General features: G+C 37.3%; 1 pseudogene; it reads right to left on the bottom strand.

Annotated features, from left to right (window-relative positions):
- Positions 1–7,852: 7,852 nt before the first annotated feature.
- LOC100447562 (peptidyl-prolyl cis-trans isomerase H-like) lies at positions 7,853–8,385 on the bottom strand (annotated as a pseudogene).
- Positions 8,386–23,107: the final 14,722 nt, after the last annotated feature.

The raw sequence follows: 23,107 nt of genomic DNA, 5'->3' as shown, positions 1-23,107 counted from the left end.
GATGATCTTAACAGCAGATTAGAGCAAAAGAAAAAGCCAATGAACTAGAAAATATATCATTAGAAATTACCTGTCTGAAGAATAAAAGATCAGAGCCTCAGTGACTTTTGGGACACTATTAAATAATCTAATATATGTTTTTGTAGTCCCAGCAGGAAAGAAAAAAGAGAAAGACAGATAAGATATTTGAAGAAAACATGATCAAAACTTTAAAAGAAAAAAAAAATAATAAGATCTTTACTTCTGTACTTATAGGTCGGTGTAACAGGTTTTATAAGCTCAATAAAGATGCAAAGAAAAGATTGTACTCAAAATGTTGAAATACAAAGATAGAAGATCTTAAAAGCATCTAGAGAAAAAGGATCCATTATATAAATAAGAAAAAAAATAAGGCCGGGTGCGGTGGCTTACACCTGTAATCTTGGCACTTTGGGAGGCCGAGGCGGGCAGATCACCTGAGGTCAGGAGTTTGAGACCAGCCTGACCAACATGGAGAAACCCCATCTCTACTAAAAATACAAAAAATTAGCTGGACGTGGTGGCACATGCCTGTAATCCCAGCTACTCGGGAGGCTGAAGCAGGAGAATCGCTTGAACCCGGGAGGCAGAGGTTGCAGTGAGCCAAGATCGCACCATTGCACTCCAGCCTTGGCCACAAGAGCGAAACTCTATCTCAAAAAAAAAAAAAAAAAAAAAAAAAGAAGAAAAGGAATAGCTGAATTCTCAACAGATACAGTAGAATACAGTGAAAATATGACACCTACGACATCCTTCAAGTCCTAGTAAGGCTGGCAATTAGTGAAGGAATGAGCATGATTACTTACAGGTGGGTAAGAGCAATACAAATGAGGCCAAACAGGTTAGCACAAGGACCCCAGTCAGTAACGCATGATGCTGCAGAAAGGGTCCAGGAAAGATATCTACGGCCACCTGCAGTTAGCAACTTCTTTGTCAAAGGAGGAACTGTTGGAGGGAAAGTCCCAAAGGCTGAGCATACGTAGTAGTAAAGAGCCATGTCCCTAAGGTGAACTTTGATCATTATAATAGTAAAAAACACACCCCTGGGTGGAAATTTTAAATGCCAATGAGACATGCGATGTATGTGCTAGCGTGTGCAGTGACTGTGGACGCGGGCCCAGGAGACCACCCAGGACATGCCTAACAACAATGACCGTTCCTTCCCCTTCATGAATAATCATGTAAGACACCCATAAAGGGAGTTTCCTCAGTGCCAGTAGGCATTGTCTCATTCTCAAGGAGCCTGCTCTGACCTAGCTATCAGAGTGTACTTTTGCTTTGCAGTAAACTTCTTGCCTCCTCTTACTTTGGACTCACTCTCAAATTCTTCTGTGCAGCAAAGTAAAAAACCTGAACACTAAAACAACAACACTAGAACAACAACCTGTGAAACAGCATCTTATATCCAGTGACAATATCTTTCAAAAATGAAGGAGAGGCCGGGCACGGTGGCTCACGCCTGTAATCCCTGCACTTTGGGAGTCCGAGGCGGGTGAATCACGAGGTCAGGAGTTTGAGAGCAGGCTGGCCAACACGGTGAAAACCCGTCTCTACTAAAAATACAAAAAATTAGCCAGGCGTAGTGGCGGGCACCTGTAATCCCAGCTACTCAGGAGGCTGAAGCAGGAGAATTGCTTGAACATGGGAGGCGGAGGTCGCAGTGAGCCGAGATCACGCCACTGCACTCCAGCCCTGGCGACAGATTGAGACTCCATCTCAAAAAAGAAAAAAAAAAAAAGGAGAAATGAAGATATTTTCAGGTAAATGAAAACTGATTTTCTCACAAGGAGGCATAAACTGTGAAAAATGCTAAAGGAAATTATAAGTGCTGATGGAAAAATGATACCAGATGGAAACGTAAAGCTACAGAAGGAAATAAGAAGCACCAAAAAATAGAAAATATGAAGATAAATATAGATGACTGCATGAAACAACATGGAGAAACCATAACTTTATATTACTAAGTGAAATAAGACATTCTGAGATGATTCCAACTACATAACATTCTGGAAAGGTGAAATCATGAGGACAGTAGAAAGATCAGTGGTTGCTGAGGGGTTAGAGGACTGGTGATTAATAGGTGGAACACAGAGGATTTTTAGGACAGTGAAACTATTCTGTGTCATACTATAGTTGTAGATACATGTATTATGAATTTGTCCAAACCCATAGATTGTACGATACCAAGTGTGAACCCTAACGTAAACTATGGACTTGGCATGATAACAATGTATCAATGTAAGTTCATCAATTATAACAAATATACTACTCACCTGTGAGACGTGATGGTATGGAAGCTGAGTATGTGTGTGGGCAGATGATATGTGGGAAATCTCTGTACTTTCTGTTCAGTTTTGCTATGAACCTAAACAATGTCTATTAAAAGACATTTTAGCCTAAGAGAAATAAAAACGTATGTCCGTAAGTTCCAGACCAGCCTGGCCAACACAGTGAAACCCCATCTCTACTAAAAACACAAAAATTAGCTGGGCATGGTGGCAGGCACCTGTAATCCCAGTTACTTGGGAGGCTGAGGCAGGAGAATCGCTTGAACCTGGGAGGCAGAGGTTGCAGTGAGCCGTGATCGTACCACTGTGCTCCAGCCTGGGCAACAGACCTAGACTCCATCTCAAAAAAAAAAAAAAAAAAAAAAAAAAAAAAGTACAGGAATGTTTATAGAAGCATTACTCATAAAAGCCAAAAAGTAGAAACAACACAAATGTCCATCAATGGAAAATGAATTAAAAAATGTGGAATCTATACAACGGAATATTATTTGGCTGTAAAAAGGAATGCAGCATTAATGGATGCTAAAACATGGATAAATCTCACAAACATTATTCTAGGTGGAAGAAGCCAGTCACAAAAGAATGTGCATTATGTTATTTCATTCATGTCAAAGTCTAGAACACAGAAATCTATAGCGATAGAAAGTAGATGTAGTTGCTTAAGGTTGAGGGTAGGCAGTGGGGAGATAGGCAATCCTTAGGTAAAGGGTGTGGGGTTTCTTTTTGAGGTGGTGAAAATGTTCTAAAATTGACTCCATGGTGGTGGTTGCACATATCTGTGAATATACTAAAAAACTTTGAATTATACACTTAAATGGGGGAATTGAATGCTATGTAAATTAAATCTCAATAAAACTTAAAAAATAAAATGAGGGCTGGGTGTGGTGGCCCACGCCTGTAATCACAACACTTTGGGAGGCTGAGGTGGGCTGATCACCTGAGACCGGGAGTTCGAGACCAGCCTGGCCAACATGGTGAAACCCCGTCTCTACTAAAAATATAAAAATTAGTCAGGCCTGGTGGCACATGCCTATAATCCCAGCTACTAGGGAGGCTGAGGCAGAAGAGTAGCTTGAACCCAGGAGGCGGAGGTTGCAGTGAGCTGAGATGACGCCACTGCCATCTAGCCTGGGTGACGGAGCAAGACTGTGTCTCAAAAAAAAAAAATAAAATAAAATAAAAATAAATTAGATATGCCTGCAGATGTATTCGAATGAATAAATATATCTTAAAAGAAAAAAATTCTGACATTACAAAGTGCTGGTAAGGATGTGAAGCAACTGGAATTTTTATCCAATGTGGTGGAAAATGTAAAATATTACAGCTACTTTGGGATTTTTGCAGTCTCTTATAAAGTTAAACATTCACTTATGTGATTCAGCAATCCCACTTACAAGCATTTATCCAAGAGAAATAAAAGCATAAGTCCACACAAATCTGTACAGAAGTAATTATAGTTGCTTTATTTACAGTGTAAAAATCAAGAAGTATCAAGAAGTAATTCAAATGTCCATCAACGTTTTAATGGATAAACAAATTGTTGTACATCTATACAATGAATAGCATTTGGAAATTGCCATACAACAACAAAGTTGAATCTCACATGCATTATGCTAAGTGAAAAACACCAGACTGAAAAAGCTACATACTGTATGGTTCCATTTATATGTTATTTTGGAAAAGGCAGAACTGTTTTTAAAGGATGTAGTCAATAGTTGCCAGAGGTTGGGAGTGGATAAAGGTGATTGAATCCAAAATATAACAGGAAACTACTGGGTGTAATGAACAAGTTTTATGTTTTTATTTCAGTTGTGATTACATGGATGCATGTATTTGTTAAAAATCTTAGAGCTGTACCACTAAAAATGATGAATTTTATGTATGTAAATTATAACTCAATAAACCTAACTGAAAAAAAAATTGATACTAAGGCCTGTTTTACTATAAAAAGACAAAATTTACTTCAGGCATGCTGGGAAAGTTCAACATGGAAGTTTAATATGAGGTAATTATTAAAGTAATTCATCACATATAAATTTGATGGAAACCTGAAAGGCAATTGGTAAAACTGAAAATCTAATCTCCATTCATAAAAGCATTTAAAGGAGGAATTTGAGAAAACTTTTCAAAGATTCTTAACACAGTTTTCAAAATAGAAACAAAATAAATATTTAGTATAAAACCTAATAGAACCTATATGGAAGAAACTATAAAACTTGGAGTCATGTAAAATTCTACAAGAAATAATGGAAAAACACTATTTTCCTTTCCTTTCCCTTTTCTTTTTTTTTTTTTTTTTTTTTGAGATGAAGTCTCACTGTGTCGCCCAGGCTGGAGTGCAATGGTGTGATCTCAGCTCACTGCAACCTCTGCCTTCCACGTTCAAGCAATTCTCCTGCCTCAGCCTCCTTTGTAGCTGGGATTACAGGCACGCACCACCATGCCTAGCTAATTTTTGTATTTTTAGTAGAGACGGGGTTTTGTCGTGTTAGCCAGGCAGGTCTAGAACTCCTGACCTCAGGTGATCCTGCCTGACTCGGCCTCCCAAAGTGCTGGGATTACAGGCGTGAGCCACTGCACCCAGCCTGAAAGACACTATTTTTCCAAAGGAGATGACCCTATAGTGTATATCTGGATCTTTTTTTCCAAATTAGCATAAAAATATAAATAATTTTTTTTAACTTTTCAAAATAATTCTAAATGTTTCAGTGGAGGACTACATGTATAAGATTTGTCAAAGATTGAAGAAATGACTGAGTAAAGACTTGCCCTATGAGATAGTAAAAATATGTAGAAACCACAGTAATTTCAATAGTCTGCTAATGGCATGAGATTGGTGGGGAAATCCATGAAACAGAAAAAAAAGGTCATCATAAACTTATCAAAGTTAGTTCATGCAACAGTCACATTTTAAGTTAGTGGAGAAAAAAACCTTGTTCATCTAGTCAATGGTGCTGGGAATTGTGTAAATGATTGTAAAAGTTAAAAAGACAAATACTGCAAGTTCTCACTTGTATGTGGGAGTTAAAAAATTTGATCACATGCAGGCAGAGAGTGTAAAGATAGATAACAGAGACTGGGAAGGGTAAGTGGGGGGATGGGGACAGAATAAAGAGAATGGGTTAAAGGGTACAAACATACAGTAGGAGAGAAGGAATAGATTAAATGCTTGATAGCAGAGTAGGGTTACTATACTGAACAAAAAATGTATTGTACTTAGGCGATGGACATCTTAAATACCCTGACTTGATCACTGTGCATTATATACATGTATCAAAATTTCTCGTGTACCCAATACATTTATACAAACAAAAACAAGAAGATTAAGCAAAAAAAAAAAACCTTTGCTTAAAAAAAAAATGATAAAAATACAAGTATGCTTTGTATTTCAATTCATAAGTATTAATTTTAGATACATACATATGTATAAATGAAAGAGGCAAACCATAAAATAAAATATTAAAAGCTATGCTCACATTAAAAAAGTATATACTAAAAATAAAAACAATTTCTTTAAAGAAAAATAAACAGAAAAATTTATTCTGTATATGGTAGGCTAAATGTTATTATCATTAATACTAAATATATATTAAATATATTAACTATCTCATTCTATACCTAAGTCCCCCAAAATAAATTTTGGACATAAAATGCAACTGCAGGTAAAGAAACAAAGGTTGAAAAGAAAGAAAAGTAAAATAGACAAATAACCAATTAATATTGAAAATATTTTCAACCAAAGAAATGCAAAATGAATCTATGATATTATTGTAATTATTGTTGTTTTGTGTTATTTAAATTAGAAAAATTAAAATAAAAATTATAGCACTGCATTTGCTCTGTAATAGGTATGCTTTTACATTGCTGGCAAGAACACAAATTTGTTCAGAGTTTTAAAAGAAAATTTGGTAATATGGATCAGTAAGTCTTAAAAATACGTATTTCTCTTGTTTCTATTATTATTATTCCATTACTAAAAATTTATGCTAAGAAAGGATCAGAAATTGGTGTATCCTCATTGCAACATTATTGTGACATAAAATACATTGTAACATTCAAAAATTACTGTCCTCAATAATATTTCATGGCATTGGAAATTCTCAAGTTATATTATCAAATGAGAAAATTAAGTTACAAAGAGTATGTGCACTTGAGGCTAAACTCATTTTGAAAATTTCAGCCGTGAGCTATCTTCTTTCTACATATTAACAGCATATACTCCTTAAGGTTAACTGTGGTTACTATGTCTGTGTGGTAGAACTAAGGCTGTTTGAGATTTGTGGAAAGAGTAAGCAGAATATGGTTGGAAGACAATAAGATATAAATAAAAGGAATGTAAAAAATTTAGAACCCAAAGTTGAAGGAAGAAAGTGGTAGAAAATTGTCACACAATTTTGTTAATTTCCTAGTAGCTCTTAGGATTCTAAGAACAGGTGAGAAGTTGGTGGTCCAGGTTTGTGGATGACATGGGGGGAATGGTAAAGGCCAAAAGTCTGACTCAGTCTGACCATGCAAGGATATCAATTAAAGCACTTAATAGTTTCTGAACTGTAGACTTTGTTTCTACAGGCTAGTTAGGGAAGCCAATGATATTAAAAACTGTTGTGATCGACTTAGAAAATACTGTAAGAGCAAGGGGCCAAAGATCATAACGAGGTATTGAAATGTAAAAGACACTGGATAACCAAAGCAATCTGGAGCAAAAAGAACAGAAGATGGTGAGAGGCATCATACTACCTGACTTCAATATACTCTACAAATCTATTGTAACCAAAACAACATGGTATTGGCATAAAAGCAGACACATAGACCAATGAAACAGAATAGAGAACCCAGAAATAAATCCATGCATGTATAGCCAACTGATTTTCAACAAAGGCACCATGAACATGCATGGGAAAAAAGGACAGTCTCTTTGATAAATAGTGCTGGGAAAACTGGATATCCACATGCAGAAGGAGGAAACAAGACACCTCTCTCTATATATATACAAAAATCAACCCAAAATATATTAAAGACTTATATGTAAGTCCCAAACTATTAAATTACTAAAAGAAAATACAGATAAATGCTTCACAAAATTGGACTAGGCAAGGATTTTTTAAATAACTCAAAGGCACAGGCAACAAGAGTAAAAATAGACAAATGAGATGACATACTAAAAGCTACTGCATAGCAAAGGAAATAATCAATGGAGTGAAGAGACAATCTATAGAGTGGGTGAAAATATTTGCAAACTATTCATCTGAGAAGAGACTAATAACAAAATATGTAAACAACTCAATAGCAAGCAACCAAATAATCCTGTTAAAAATGAGCAAAAGATCTAAATAGACATTTTAATTTTTTTTTAAACATACAAAAAACTTTATTTACAGTTGAAAACCTAAACACAATCTTGGATTCTGAATCTCTGATACTTCTAGAGTCTGTTGATCAAATGGCATAGCAGCAGGCAGGGAAGCAAACACAGGGGCCAGTCCAGATTATCTTACTCAAGAACATTGCCAAGAAGAAGTGAAGGTCTGATTCAGTCTTGGTCTGAACTACTTCTCCCCACACCGTGAGATCACCATATGTACCTTGGCCTTAGTATTGGTGCCTGTGGGAACATTTTCAATCTTTCTCATCAGTAGAAGTCCGTCAATGATTTTTCCAAACACTACATGCTTCCCATCCAGACCATTGCACTTAGAGCGGGTGAGAAAGAACTAACAGCCATTTGTACTGGGACTGCTGTTCACCATGGAAAGCAGGACTGGAGCTGGGTATCTGATTTTAAAATTTTCATCTGCAAATGGTCCCTGGTAAATGCTGGTGACTCCAGTAACATCTCCATTAACAAAATCTCCACCCTGAATCATGAAATCCTTTATGACCCTGTGAAAGGTGCTCCCTTTGTATCCTATTGGAACCCGATCTTTTCTGAATTCTCCAGTGCAGAACTGCCCAAAGTTCTCAGCTGTGTTAGGCACAATGTCTACAAAGAGCTGGATCTTCATGTGGCCAACTTCCTGACTGCCAATGCTGACATCAAAGAACACCACGGGGGCTCAGGGCTTGAATTTGCCACCACCATGGCTTTGACTCAGAAGCAGAAGTCTGACATTTTTCAAAAGAAGACATACAAATGGCCAACAGATATATGAAAAAATGTTCAACACCACTAATCATCACAGAAATGCAAATTGGAACCACAATGATTTCATTTTACCCCAGTCAAAATGACTATTATAAAAAAAAAAAAATGAAAGATAACAAGTGTTGGGAGGATAGGGACAAAAGAAAACCAACACTGTTGGTGGAAATGTAAATGAGTACAGCCACTGTGAAAAACAGTATGGCGGTTCCTCAAAAAATTAAAAATATAATTACCATATGATCCAGCAATCCCATTCATTACTGGGTATATATCCAAGGGAAATTAAATCAGTATATCAAAGAGATATCTGCACTCCCATAATTATTGTAACACTATTCACAATGCACAAGATATGGAGTCAACCCAAATGACTATCTCCAAATGAATGGATAAAGAAAATGTACATATATGCAATGGAATATTATTCAGCCATAAAACAGACTGAAATCGGCCGGGCGCAGTGGCTCACACCTGTAATCCTAGCACTTTGGGAGACCGAGGTGGGTGGATCACTTGAGGTCAGGAGTTCAAAACCAGCCTGGCCAACATGGTGAAACCTTGTCTCTACTAAAAATACAAAAAATTAGCCAGGCGTGGTGGTGGACGCCTGTAATCCCAGCTACTTCGGAGGCTGAGACAGGAGAATTGCTTGAACCTGGGAGGTAGAGGTTGCAGTGAGCTGAGATCACGCCATTACACTCCAACCTGGGTGACAGAGTGAGGCTCCTTCTCAAAAACAAACAAACAAACAAACAAACACCAGAATGAAATCCTGTTACTTGCAACAACACAGATGAACCTGGAGGACATTATGCTAAGTAGAATAAGCCAGACACAGAAAGACAAACACCACATGATCTCACTCATGCAGAATTTTAAAAAGTTGATTTTATAGAAATAGTATAATAATGATTAGCAGAATCTGGGGATGGGAGCAGGGATGTGTACAAAGTTACAGTTAAAAAGTGTAGAGGCCGGCCAGGTGCAGTGACTCACACCTGTAATCCCAGCACTTTGGGAGGCCGAGGCAGGTGGATCACCTGAGATCGGGAGTTCGAGACCAGCCTGACCAACATGGAGAAACCCCTTCTCTACTAAAAATACAAAATTAGCCAGGCATGGTGGTGCATTCCTGTAATACCAGCTACTCGGGAGGCTGAGGCAGGAGAATCGCTTGAACCCAGGAGGTGGAGGTTGCAGTGAGCCACGATGGTGCCATTGTACTCCAGCCTGGGCAACAAGAGCAAAACTCCATCTCAAAAAAAAAAAAAAAAAAAAGAAAAGAAAGAAAGTGTAGAGGCCAAGATTTGCTGAAAAAAATCACTGACATGAGGCAGATTGCTTAATAGGTGAAGAGGCATACAAATTATTTAACATGTATACACAGGAGGCTTCAGAATGATGACCTCAAAGATACAAGGGAAATGATTAACTTTTATAAAGCTGACGTTAATAAAGTATGGACAATGGTCTAGAAGTATGATTGAAGAAAAGGGTATGATCTAATGCTAACAGACTGAGTAGGAAAACCCAGCAAGGCCTGTCTCTCTAGATTTTTCTTGGTCTCTCTGAGCCTGTATTCCTTCCTTCTAGGTGTGGGGCAGGGCCCTCTCTGAAATGGGGGTCTTACGACCTACAGTCGAACAAGGTAGGTCAGATCATTTCTTTATAACCAGCTTTTACATAGAATATTTTTAGATTTTATGTCTAGCTTTGGAGAAAAGGAGTTCAGGTTTCCATGACTCACCTTGAAGAAGAGGGATTCTAGTTTCTATGCCTACTTCCAGGGTTTTAGGGTGGGGAGGAGAATGGAACTTAGGGGGGCAGGAGAAGGTCAGAGAAAAACTTTTGTTTCTGAGGCTGCCACTGAGGCTTTCATTTTGGGATATTGTTTTCTGAGCCTCAAGAAAAGGAAGAATAAATTCTGGTGTTCTGTTACACGGTAGGGTGACTACAGCAAATAACAATATAACATATATTTCAAGAGAGCTAGAAGAGAATAATTTGAATGTTATCACTACAAATAAACTATCAATGTTTACAGTAATGTAAATGGCAATTACCATGATTTGATAATTATATATTTATATATGAGTTGAAACATCACATTGTACCCATAAATATGTGCAATCATTATATATGAATTATACATTTAAAAAACAGACTAACAAAAAAATATGATGAGGGTATATGTAGGAGCGAAACTCAGGGGGGATGAAATGAGTACTACAATGTAATAATAATCTTGAGGGTGAAAAAGTTTAAAAAAGTTTTTCCTTCAATTTTTAAAATTGTTATTTGAAATAATTTCAGCCTTTCACAAGTATTGCAAAAATTATAAAATAATTATTGTGTAACCTTTATCCAGATTCTGCAAAAATTCTGTTAACATCTTACATAATCAAAGAACAATGATCAATGTCACAAAATTAACATTGATATAATTCTATTATCTAAAGCTCTTATTCGAATATCACCATCACGGCTCACTGCAGCCTCGACTTTCTGGGCTCAAGCAATCCTCCCACCTCAGCATCCCCAGTACCTGGGACTATAGTTGTGTGCCACCACACCTAGCTAAGACTTTCCTCCTAATGGCTCCTTCTTGTCTGGGATCCATTCATGATCATGTGTTGCATTAATTACCATGTCTTAAGAGTGGATACATTTTAGTGATAACAATGTGCAAGTGCCAATAGGTGACTGAAGTGAAAGGGGGGTGAAATCACATTAGGAAAAATCACAGAAGTCCAGAATATCATTCATTCACTCATTCACTCAATAAGTTCCTTTTGTTCTCTTAAATATGTGCCAGGCATATAATTATGTGCTGGATATTGTCAATAGTAGAGTAAGTATGTCATAGTTTCTGACCTCACAGAGTTCAAATCTCACCCAAATACCAGGCCCTTTAATGATTCTGACCAAAAGAAAAATCCAAAGAGGTTAATAGTTTGATAATTCACCTTGAAATATCTCCAATTATTCAACCATGAGAAGGACTCCCTTGCCAAGTGGTATGTTTTACACTTTGCACTTTGTTGGAATTTAATAAAGGTAATGATAATGATCAGTATCACTTCCTAAAGATGAAGATCAACAACATTCACCACCATCTCCAAGTAAAAAGAGAGTTGAAATATAAATCGATTTTATTCTTCATATAGTATTTCATATAGGGAAAATGTAATACTGTATATCACATGAGTTGTCATGCTAAGAGTTAAATGACTATTGCATTTCCAAATAAATGTCTGCATTCTATATTAAGTAATAGATAATAGAATGCCAAAATGCTTCTACTCTGGAAATAAGTGAATTACTGATGGTACTCCATGTCTCCCCACTGCCTATAAGGTAAAACAAATTGCTTAGTTTAACATTCAGGCTTTTTTACAGTCTAACTCTAACCTTTCTAGCCATTCTCCATTTTTCATCCTGCAGGAAAGTCTTCCTCCATTTCAAGCAAACACTGATGTACAACATATCCTGCACTCTGTCTCTCTTATTTGTACTGTTTATTCCAAATTCAAATACTTCTTCTTGCTCTCTAATTACCCATCCTTTGTATCTCTGGTGTAGTAATTGCTCAATACATGTTATTCTCTTAAATGTTTTAACTCTTAAGGTAGAGGAAACAAAACCTTGAGAACGTCAGTCTAAGAACACTGGCCTTAATCTATCAACAATTAGAATGTGCTTATCAAACAACGTAAATAATGAAGACCCTGGGGATCTTTCCAGGAATTCATATTTGTAAGCTATCCTGGTTGTTTCTGCCCAATAAGCACTTTCTTACAGAAACTATAAAAATAAATAGGACATAAATGTCTCTTAGAATCCTTATTGCATAGCGTTCCCAAGGGTTTATTCTCCTGAGTACTACATGTTATAAACCAAGAATACAAATAAGTATAAATAGCAGTTCTGGAATATGAAACACTTACAACAAATCTAAAAGGTGTATTCATTATTATTCAAAAGCACCTTCATAGGAATATCAAAAATAGTGATGGCTGCATATAAAGCTGAGTCCTTTCAGTATTAGAGAACGATTAGGCTCAATTATATAGAAAGACTGAATAAAACATTAAGTGAAAAATCATTATGCAAGCAGATGACATAGTTGTCTTTAAAACAAATAAGCAAGTTATGATTCTAACCCACCTTTTAAGATCAGCCAGTGTATAATTTCAAGCCACTTTGAATGATTTGAAATGAAACGTTATACTACAGGATTGCTGGTCTACTTTCCAACTCAGCAATAGTAATGAATCTCTCACTATCCGTATAACATCATCTGAGAAGGAGGTGGCGTGGTATTATAAAATACTTGAATACCTAGTTCACTCTGAGCCCACCTTAGTACTCATGAACATGCTGTCTTGCTGGCCTTCTCTACCTTTCCTCCCAATCCCCAAAATTCTGACTATATATTATGATGAAAAATCATCTCGATATTTTACATCTTTCTCATCAAGCTTCCTTTCTTGTGTCAACTGTTAGAGTGCAGGCAGATACATAGGGTATTACAAATAAAACACAAGAAATATTTTTCCTTCATATTTTCTATCATTTGCTCATGAAAATCACCTCAAAAGAGGTTGCCTTGTGTCTTCTCTATGAATGACAAATGTGGAAATGAAATCTCTCTGAAGAAAATCAGTAGTGAAATCTTGATGTTTAAAAACAATATGAGTTGCTATTGAATTATACATCAGTGTCTTTAAAATCTGCATGCAATTTCAGTGTTCCAACTTATAAAAGACCTGCCAGAAGGAGAGAGAAGCAAAAGGGACAAACTAGTTGAGAACATTCAATCATTGTGATATAGATATTTTGTTAATTGTACCTCTGAATTATTTGGCACATGTTACCCAAAGTGACATCTCAAGAATTTACTAGATTCTGAACTTTTCAACATTATCCATTTTAAAAGAAAAAAAGCAGTGGCTTGGATAATCAAAGAAGTCTTTAACAGTGAAATGTACTTTTTTGCTTCAACTTGGACATAACTGGCTCTGCTTCTTTTTGGAAGTTTACACTCCTTAACACAACATCATACTAATTTATGTATGTAGAGCTTCCCTGTTCCACATGAAAGACAGATTATTAGCAAAACTCAGAAGTAGAGAAGGTTAGTCAGAGATGACCTCCACCTTCTCTCCCTTCTCATTTAATGTACATCTTCTCTCTCAAACTACAACTTTCTCTCACTCCTGATATTCATCTCAATTTCAATTCTGACTCTTGTTTCCTGCCAATGACAACTATAATGCTTGCTCTAATTGCCATATCCAGGGTATCTTGATTACCCTCAATCTGAAAACCAACATTTTTTTAGATCCAAAAAAAAAAGGCTCCAATAGTAAAATAATGGGCCAGTGGAGGGAACATTTCAGAAGAAATTCTGCCCAGAAAATCTCTTGTATCCATCTGGCTATGTCAAGTGTTGTGTAAGGAAAAGCCATGATTACAATGCTAGACACATAAGTACCCGATAAATACTTGTTGATTTGCACTACATTGTAATTACAATGCCAAGTATCTAAAAGTACATGTCACTTAGCTTTTTCTAACCTTGAATATCCTAAGCACATAATGATTTGGCAGAGTAAAATATCTGCAATTTGCTTTTCCTCCATGATGAGCAGATAGCAATGTGTGCTGAATTGCAGGATAATATCTGCAGACTGAAGTCGAGTCTGTGGTCAGAGGAAATGTCAGCCTTGACTTAATGAATCTCAAGCAGAGTATTAGCTCACTGAAATAGAAAGAGAGAGAATACATTTTTAAGGCTTTATTTGAATTTCATAAAAGGAAAGAAAATCATCATGTTTATGCTCTTTACCATGAAATTTCCAATGGATACTTGGCAACTCCAGTTTTCACCACTGACAAGTCCTCATCTAGGGGTTGCATTATCTTCATAGAGAAAGGCAGTAGAGCAAGGTTTGATGAACTTTTTCTGATAGTTCATGATTCTATTTAATGTTTTCATGAGAAGAAACAACAATGACTCTTCATACCATTTACCTCTTTACTGTCCTCACAACCAAAAATAAATATGTTTTGGGGGGGAGAAAAAGGCCCATAGGTGATAAAAGACTCCTAATAATGAGAGTTGGGTCAATATACCTGATAGTCAATTAATACTGCACCAGATACACTTAGCTTTTTGACATGGAATGACCTACTCTCATACTCATGAATGCATGTGCAAAACAATGTCAATACGGGCAGCCAGGTACTCAGTAGTTCTCATGGTCAGAAGTCCAGTAGTGAGACAAAGGATTTTTGCCTGTGTTGGAAACTGATAAGAAAATCATGAATTACCAGCCAGGCACAGTGGCTCACACCTGTGATCCCAGTACTTTGGGAGGTCGAGGCAGGCAGATCACCTGAGGTTGGGAGTTTGAGACCAGCCTGACCAACATGAAGAAACCCCGTCTCTAACTAAAAATACAAAAATTTGCCAGGCACAGTGGCGCATGCCTGTAATCCCAGCTACTCAGGAGGCTGAGGCGGGAGAATTGCTTAAACCTGGGAGGTGGAGGTTGCGATGAGCCGAGATCGTGCCATTGCACTCCAGCCTGGGCAACAAGAGCAAAACTTCATCTCAAAAAAAAAAAAAAGAAAAGAAAATCATGAATTATGAAAACAATAGCATTCTTACTAGGGTTGATTGGGAGAGACCATACTTTTGACAGTTTATTATACAAATTTAATATCTCATCACAGATGACGGGGGGGGTTACCTCTATTCAGGATGTCTAGACATCACACATACCGAATCTTAAAAAATGTGTCATCTTCTCATCTCTCATCCCTAATTTTCTCTTAAGGACATAGAAGGAAAGAACCCTGAATTATAACCTGCAGGAGTCATGTTTGGTACAATTAAGATTTTATTACTCACTTAATTAATATATTACCTCAATTCATTATAGTACCAGCAGGCAATTCTATTACGTTTTGGTACCCTATTCTGCCTTTCTTGAAGCACTTGTTTACTATATCCCTATTCATCATATCCATATTTATCTTGGCTTCACCCATACTTGTAATGAGCTACAGTAGGGAGTTGGAAACCTAAAAGAGAGTATGGGGACAGTGGCAAGTTGGTATCCTCTTTCCTCAAGGAGAGTAGAGTTAGGTACTTTAGTCCAATCATGAGCAGCAGTGGGAGTGATTTGAGACACTCTGAAGGGTTCATTTGCTTGTACATAGAAAAGAGAGTGTGCTTCACCATACTACAGGGGGGACTGCTGGTTCCCATCTACTCTTTCAGCTTTTAGAATGGAAAAGGAACTGAGTTAGCATTGTTCAATCATTGAACTGCATTTCATTCTAGCTAGAACTCTCACATAGGCCATTTGTTGCCCAAGGAATGTCCAATGAAGACAGACTTCCTTCTTCTTCCTTTCCTTTTTCATTTCCTCTTGATTCAAGCGGGGAATATGTTTTGACTTGTGTAAAAATAAGCAGGGTATTTAAATTGTATATTTAAGCTACACAGCAAAAGGAGAGTATAACGGAAGCAGGTGTAGTGCTAGGGGAAGGGGCGGGTGGGAAAACTATTCAATCGAGGAACAGTATTCAGTATTCCTAGAGAAAGGAAATAGAAATAGCTTCAGCATAGCAGCTAGTCCACGTCAAAAGTAGACAACACTGAAAAATGAGGACAAGTGTGGTATAAAGAATTGCTCCCAGTCACTCTGAACTTTGCCAACACTTGTCAGGACAGTCAGAGTACTCAAGATACATCAAATAGACACTCTTGTACAGGACAATTAGACACATTGTGGAAGGGGGTAGGCAAGAGAGAAGAATTGCAGCTGAGCAAAGGTTGTGAAAGTGGCCTTTGTACTCTTCCACTTAGCTGTCAAGTTTGGAAAAGGCCTGGGAGAAAACAGTGAAATCTCCCACTGTGCTGCTCAGAAAAGGAAACGAGCTAGTTCAAGGATTATTCCTATTGAGGGGAAAAACAAATACAAAAACAAAACCAGGAGCATCTTAACCAAACTCCTGTCATTTACATGTACCTATAAAGCCCACTGAAAGTATGGCTGTCCTATGATATTGCAAAGACATTTTCCCTGCCTGTTGACCCCTTGTCCCTCACCCTCCACCAATACAAAAATCTCTAATGTTAGAAATTCATACATAAGTATCAGTACAGTGTAAGAGTTGTTTGCTATTGTTGATACAGCCTCACGGAAAGGATCTCACAATCTTATTTTGTGATCTAACAAGGTATAAAATACTAAAAGTCTGAGACTAATGGTAAGAAAAAAAAAACTTGTTTAGAGAAACTATTTTTTTTTAGCAGTGCCAGGGTGGGTCTAAAATAAGCTGATTTTACCCAGGGTGGCACCAGCTTTAAACAACTCCATATTCTCTCATAAGTTTTTCCACTAGAGTGGATAATGGTGCACAGATCTTGAAAGTCTTTGTTGCCAAGCACTGTGGGGGGGGACTGAATTTCTGATTTGCACATATCAAGTATTGGCAGCTAGTGGCTCTCTTAAATGTATGCTGTTAAGGATTCTGTAATGTTTTAGTTTGTTACACAGTCCTAGCTCAGCTGAAAAGGCACAGTAGTCTTTAGTATCTGACATTAGAGAAAAAAGACAATACAATTTGTGCCTGGGGTGCTTGGAAAAGCTTCAGGCTTCATAATAATTTGGGTGAGGGAAAATGTGGATAATGACTTTATAATTGTTTCCATAAATGGCAACAACACAGATTATGTATAGTCATAAAAGTAGCATTAGCATTTACCATGAACCAGTCAATCCTAGGAGAACTTGTAGATGCCCCTTTCTGCACACGTTTTCTACCTTAGTGATATCCTCCCACCACTGGAACCAGCTAGAGTGTTTACTGCTGAACCATTAAATTTAGAATTTATCTTGAGGGAATGAAAAGCGCAGTGGACTATGAAGTGAGAAATTCTGGTGCAGCCTCTGCCACTTACTAGCTGTGGGAAATCTGAGCAAGTACATCCCCTGTTCTGGCCTCTGTTTCTTACCATGGAAAATGGGAAATCTGGATTAAATGAATCACTAATATCCCTTTTACTACCCAAATCCTGTGATTTCCAAATGTTGCTCTCAAACTGCTTCATGCGTATCAAATAATCTCAGGGTTGAAAGAGACCATAATAGTCTTTTCCACACACCCACTTAATGTTTGAAACACTACAATGTAACATTGACGCCAAATGACCATTCAGCCTTTCAAGAGACACTTCAGTGCTCAGAAACTCACTATCTGTTAATTTTTTGTGGTTTCTTATATATTGGATACTAATTCATGGCCAGTTTTAGGCACTTTAAGTCTCTTTTTCTAATCAGTTATCTGCTCACTAACGTTATCCATGGTGTCTTTTATTGAACAGAAATACTTAATTTTGATGTTTTTCGAGAGTTTTCTACCAGCCTAAGCTACAAACAGAGTGAATGAGCCACCACAACAGATAGCGAGTTTCTGAGTAAATTATTTCAATAGGAAGTTTACTGATGAGAAAACCCAAAGATTAACAAATAATTTAAAAGATGATCTAGCTAATTAATAATCAGAGAAGTGGAAGTTAAAATAGTAAGCAACCACTTTATATTCACTACACTGGTCAAAATTAGAGAAATGAATCATCTACCACATGTTGGCAGAAATGCAGGGCTAGATCTGGATAGCCCAAGAGTTTAATGAGGTTCTTGGCCAATTTTTGTACAGCTTATAAGATAGGAATGGAATTTAACATTTTTGACGGGTGATTCATGAAGAAGTGGATGAAGAAGGAGGAGGAGGAGGAAGAGGAGGAGTGGCAAAGACAATCCCGAGTGGCCTGAAAAGCCTAACATATTTACAATCCGACTCTTTTCAGAAAAAGTTTGTGAAGCCCTAGGCTCTAGAATCCCTCATACACTGTTGGTGGAAGAAGTCATTCTATAGAGCAATATGGAGCTATTTATACATACACTGTGTGACCCAGAATACATAGGCTTACAAAAGTATAAAATGGGACATGTAAGGCTATTCATTGCAACGTTGTTTATGGTGGCAGGAAGTTGGATCACCCAGGATACTCATCACTGGATTTGGGGTTATGAGTCAGAAATGATAATCGAGTCATCAGCCAATTTAATTGGTGAAGTGTGGTAGATGTACATTATGGAGATTATGTGGCATTTATAAATGACAAAATATACATGCAACAAACTAAATAGAACTTAGAAAACAAGTGGAGCGAAAACAGAAATAAATAGAATGACATCTATATCAAAATACCACTTATGTAAACTAAAAATATGCAAGTACAAAACAACAAAACATATTTTACAAGTAGACAAACAGTAAAGGATTAGAATAATTGCCTGGGGGTGTGAGAAATGGAAATAGATAAAAACAATCAAATAAGTGTGGTCCTTGCAAGCAGCAATGATAATCAGTGTGCCATCAACTGAGGAGTGTGATAAACTCAATTTTCCTCAACAGAGAGGCAATAAGAAAAAAAGTTCTTAAAATATAATGAATTTTTTCTTCATATAATTCCCATCCACTCCTTGGTCCTAGTTATATCCTCTATCACACAAAACAAGTACAATCCTTCTTTCACATATGCCCATGACAGTTCTTACCTCTTTAGGTCCTTTTTATTCTACATACACTGTTCTACCCTCTAGATGGCTTTTCTTAGTGTGACAACCAGAAATAAATGTATTATTCAAGGTATAGGCTGCCTTAGTTCATTTGGGTTGCTATAGCAAAATGCCTTAGACTGGGTAACTTATAAACAACAGAAATTTATTTTTCACAGTTCTGGAAGCTGGAAAGTCCAAGATCAAGGTATCAGCAGATTTGGTGTCTAGTGAGAGCTCGCTCAGCTTCATAGATGGTGCCTTGTTGATGCATCTTTACATGGTGGAAGGGGTGAAGAAGCTCCGTGGGGCCCCTTTTATAAGGGCATTAATACTATTCATGAGGGTAGAGCCCTCATGACCTCATCCCCTCCTAAAGGGTCCTCCTCTTAATACCACCACATTAGAGACTAGGTTTCAATATATGAATTGGGAGTCACGAGGACACAAACATTTAGACCATAGCATAGGCTCACCGTCACACGGTAGAATAAAACTATTTCATTCCAGACACTATACTTCTCTCAAAGAAGCCTAATCAGAATTAGGGGTACAAACTCTGTGTTTTAACTCTTACCTACCTTGCATCATCACATTTAACCCTGTACTAGACATATAACGGTAACTTTGTAAATGTTATTTGTTGTTGCATGCCAAATGTACTGTATGATAAACATTATTATAAATGCAGGCTGGGCGCGGTGGCTCACGCCTGTAATCCCAGCACTTTGGGAGGCCGACGCGGGTAGATCATGAGGTCAGGAGTTTGAGACCAGCCTTACCAACATGGTGAAACCCCGTCTCTACTAAAAATACAAAAATTAGCTGGGCATGGTGGTTCACATCTGTAATCCCAGCTACTCAGGAGGCTGAGGCAGGAGAATCACTTGAACCCGGGAGGCAGGAGGTTGCAGTGAGCCAAGATCGCACCATTGCACTCCAGCCTTGGCAACGAGAGCGAAACTCTGTCTGGAAAAAAAAAAAAAAAAAAAAAAAAAACCCAAAAAAACTGTTATAAAAAAAACTTTAATCTTTAATGTCACTAAAGTATCTGTGCCAAAGAAAAATGTCTCTTCATTTTATAACTTTCTACATATGTGCTCCTAATGCAGAATTATATGAAAGTTTTGTAGGAAACCTGAATGAAGAAAAAATAGGAAACTGAAAGACTACTCCAGGCTTTATTGGACTTATTTAGGGGCATTATTTTTATTCTTATCAGTGCATTCCAAAGTAGAAAAATGTTTCACCTCTTTTCCAATCCAAATCACACTGAAAAATATCACAAGCTTCCACTGTCTCTCTCCAAAATTGGCAGTTTACTTATGAGACCTAGCATACATTTTTCAGGCTCTGAGAATGAATGTACCATGACTTCTTGCTGTGTATCTGCCTGGAAACTTTTCATCCCAGGAAGTAAGCATGCTTGGATAAAGCTCATTTGCATATCTGCAACTCAACAGGGCCACAGAAAGCTTCCATCATCAACAACAACAACAAAAAATACCAAAGTGTAGCAGAAACAGATGTGACTCCGAACTTCAAGAAGTCCCATGAGCATCTGGAGATAATCCATCTTGCTGTCTCTTAATTGCCAGTAGGTTTATCACAACTTCGAATTTGATTTTTAAGGAGGCTGAACTGTAAAAGTGTTGTAATTAGCTCACTAAAATGTGTAAGGCAAACTGGGGATTTATAATTCATTCTCTGAAGACTCAGGAAGACAGGAAGTCAGGTAAGCAATTCATTCACTTTTCTCAGATACTCTTTGGCATAGGTAAGAGTCAGGAAACTCCACTGACATTCACTTCTGAGTGCAGTATATACATTTATATTTATTTTACCCAGTTTTCATCTATCTTATGCATGTCTAAAAAGGAAGGAAGTAGTTAACTTGGGAAAGTTAATCTGTTTTTATCTGAACAATGAAGCTGGCTATTTGCAACACTGTGGTAAGCAAGCTTTAAGTTACAATAGCAATTTCATTTGAATACCAATAAGCCTAGTATTAGGCATTACAGAATACTTGCTAGGCAAAGACTCATTAGGGAAATCAACTTTTGCTTTCCCAATATGCTCATTAAAATTATAGGTCTGAATTTTATTGAGGTATACTCAATATTTATGACTTTATGGAACAACCTGGAGAATCCCTTTCTCGGCATCACTTGTTTGCCTACTAAATATCTACTTGCCCCTGCTTTTTTTTTTTCCCCCCCCAAGACAGAGTCACGCTCTATTGCCCAGGCTGGAGTGCAATGGCATGATCTCGGCTCACTGCAAACTCCGCTGCCAGGGTTCAAGTGATTCTCTTGCCTCAGCCTCCTGATTAGTTGGGATTACTGGCACCCACCACCATGCCTGGCTAATTTTTGTATTTTTAGTAGAGACAGGGTTTCATCATGTTGACCAGGCTGGTCTCGAACTCCTGACCTTAAGTGATCCACCCGCCTCGGCCTCCCAAAGTGCTGGGATTACAGGCATAAGCCACCGCACCTGGCTTTTTTCTTACAACAACACAATTTATTTCATGTGTGCACTCCTGCCCCATATGACCCAAGGGCTTAGGATTCTAGTCTCAGCCCCAGACATAAGCCTTAATCAATCTAGGCCAATTTTTGTGGTTCTATTTTTATTGCCAGTGATTGATTTAAGGGTAATTAATGGATTGTAACCAATGAGACATGAATGAAGATCTGTTGGGGGCTTCTGAGAAAGATTTGTTCCTTCTTCAGAAGAAGACATAGATAACATTGCACCTTTTCTGCATCTGGACATTGTCATATATGCATGTGATATATGTAACTGCTATATCCTTCGTGTGACTATTAAAAAAACAGCATTAAGATGAAACTGATAATGAGTTCAGAAAAGTAGAGAAATGCAATGACTCATGCACCTAATTATTTAAACTTTATTCATTCCAGGCTTTTAAGTAATATCATGTATAAAAGCTGACCACAATTACTCTGTCCTATTCTTCTCAGTTCTCCAGGACAATTAATAATAGAGTCTTCACTTGTCCCATCTACATTTAAAAAATAAATTAATGGTTAAACATAGATAATTAAGTGCACATGTTTATCTCTACTCCTATCTGAAGCTTCTAAATAATAATATAATGTTAATAGTGATAACAATAATAACAGTTGACGATCATTGAACAGGTACTTTGTGTCAGACACTGTTCTAAGTACTTTACATGTACTAACTTCTATGATACAAGTGCTTTTTTATTTTTATTTTTCAACAAGAAAATAAATGAAAAGAAAAAAATAGAAATGCAGACAACTTAAGTAAATAGCCTGTGCTCTCTCAGCTCGTAATACGGCACAGCAAGGATTCCAACCCAAAGAGTTCAGCTTTAGAACCTGTGCCCTCAAATACTATGAGAATGAAAAGGCATAAACCCACGAGGATAAAGGAACCCCAAGAAGAGACAAAAATTGATGAGAAATATTAGCATAAATTTGAAAGATAGAAAACAGATGGAAGCATGCTGACTGAACAAAGCTAATTAAATCAAGATCGAAATGCTTACAGAAGGAAATGCTGGTAAGAAGCGAGTTATTGCAGCCCATGGAAACTGCAAAGGCTCAAGAGTTTGAAACACCAAGTATCTCGAAAGATGATGGAAGAAAAATGTATAGGACAGAAAACAGAGGAATTATTTAAAGACTATATAAGGAGATACCAGAATTCCAGGTGCTCTTCACTCTAGTAGGTGATCAAATGTCTATTCTTTGGAAAGATTTAAGAAAGGCTCCAGATTGAAATTTCAAGCACAGTGGGGGGGTGGAAGGAAGAAACAAACAGAAAACAATGGGATTAAGTGAATTATTTCATAGGAAGAATTGAAATGCCTAAACTCTTCTCAAACACAAGCAACCAGGAAAGAGCTGAGAGAATTTATTTTTGAAGAATCAGTGCCTCCTCAAAGGGGAAAAACAAATTGGCAGTCCCCCTTCCGGATATTGTGTCTCTATACAATCACTTTACAGTGAATATCACCAGTT

This window comes from Pongo abelii, chromosome X (genome assembly GCF_028885655.2).
Source record: "Pongo abelii isolate AG06213 chromosome X, NHGRI_mPonAbe1-v2.0_pri, whole genome shotgun sequence".
In the NCBI taxonomy this organism is placed as follows: domain Eukaryota; kingdom Metazoa; phylum Chordata; class Mammalia; order Primates; family Hominidae; genus Pongo; species Pongo abelii.
The sequence above is the reverse complement of the archived record's forward strand: the minus strand, read 5'-3'. Positions and strand labels throughout refer to the sequence as shown.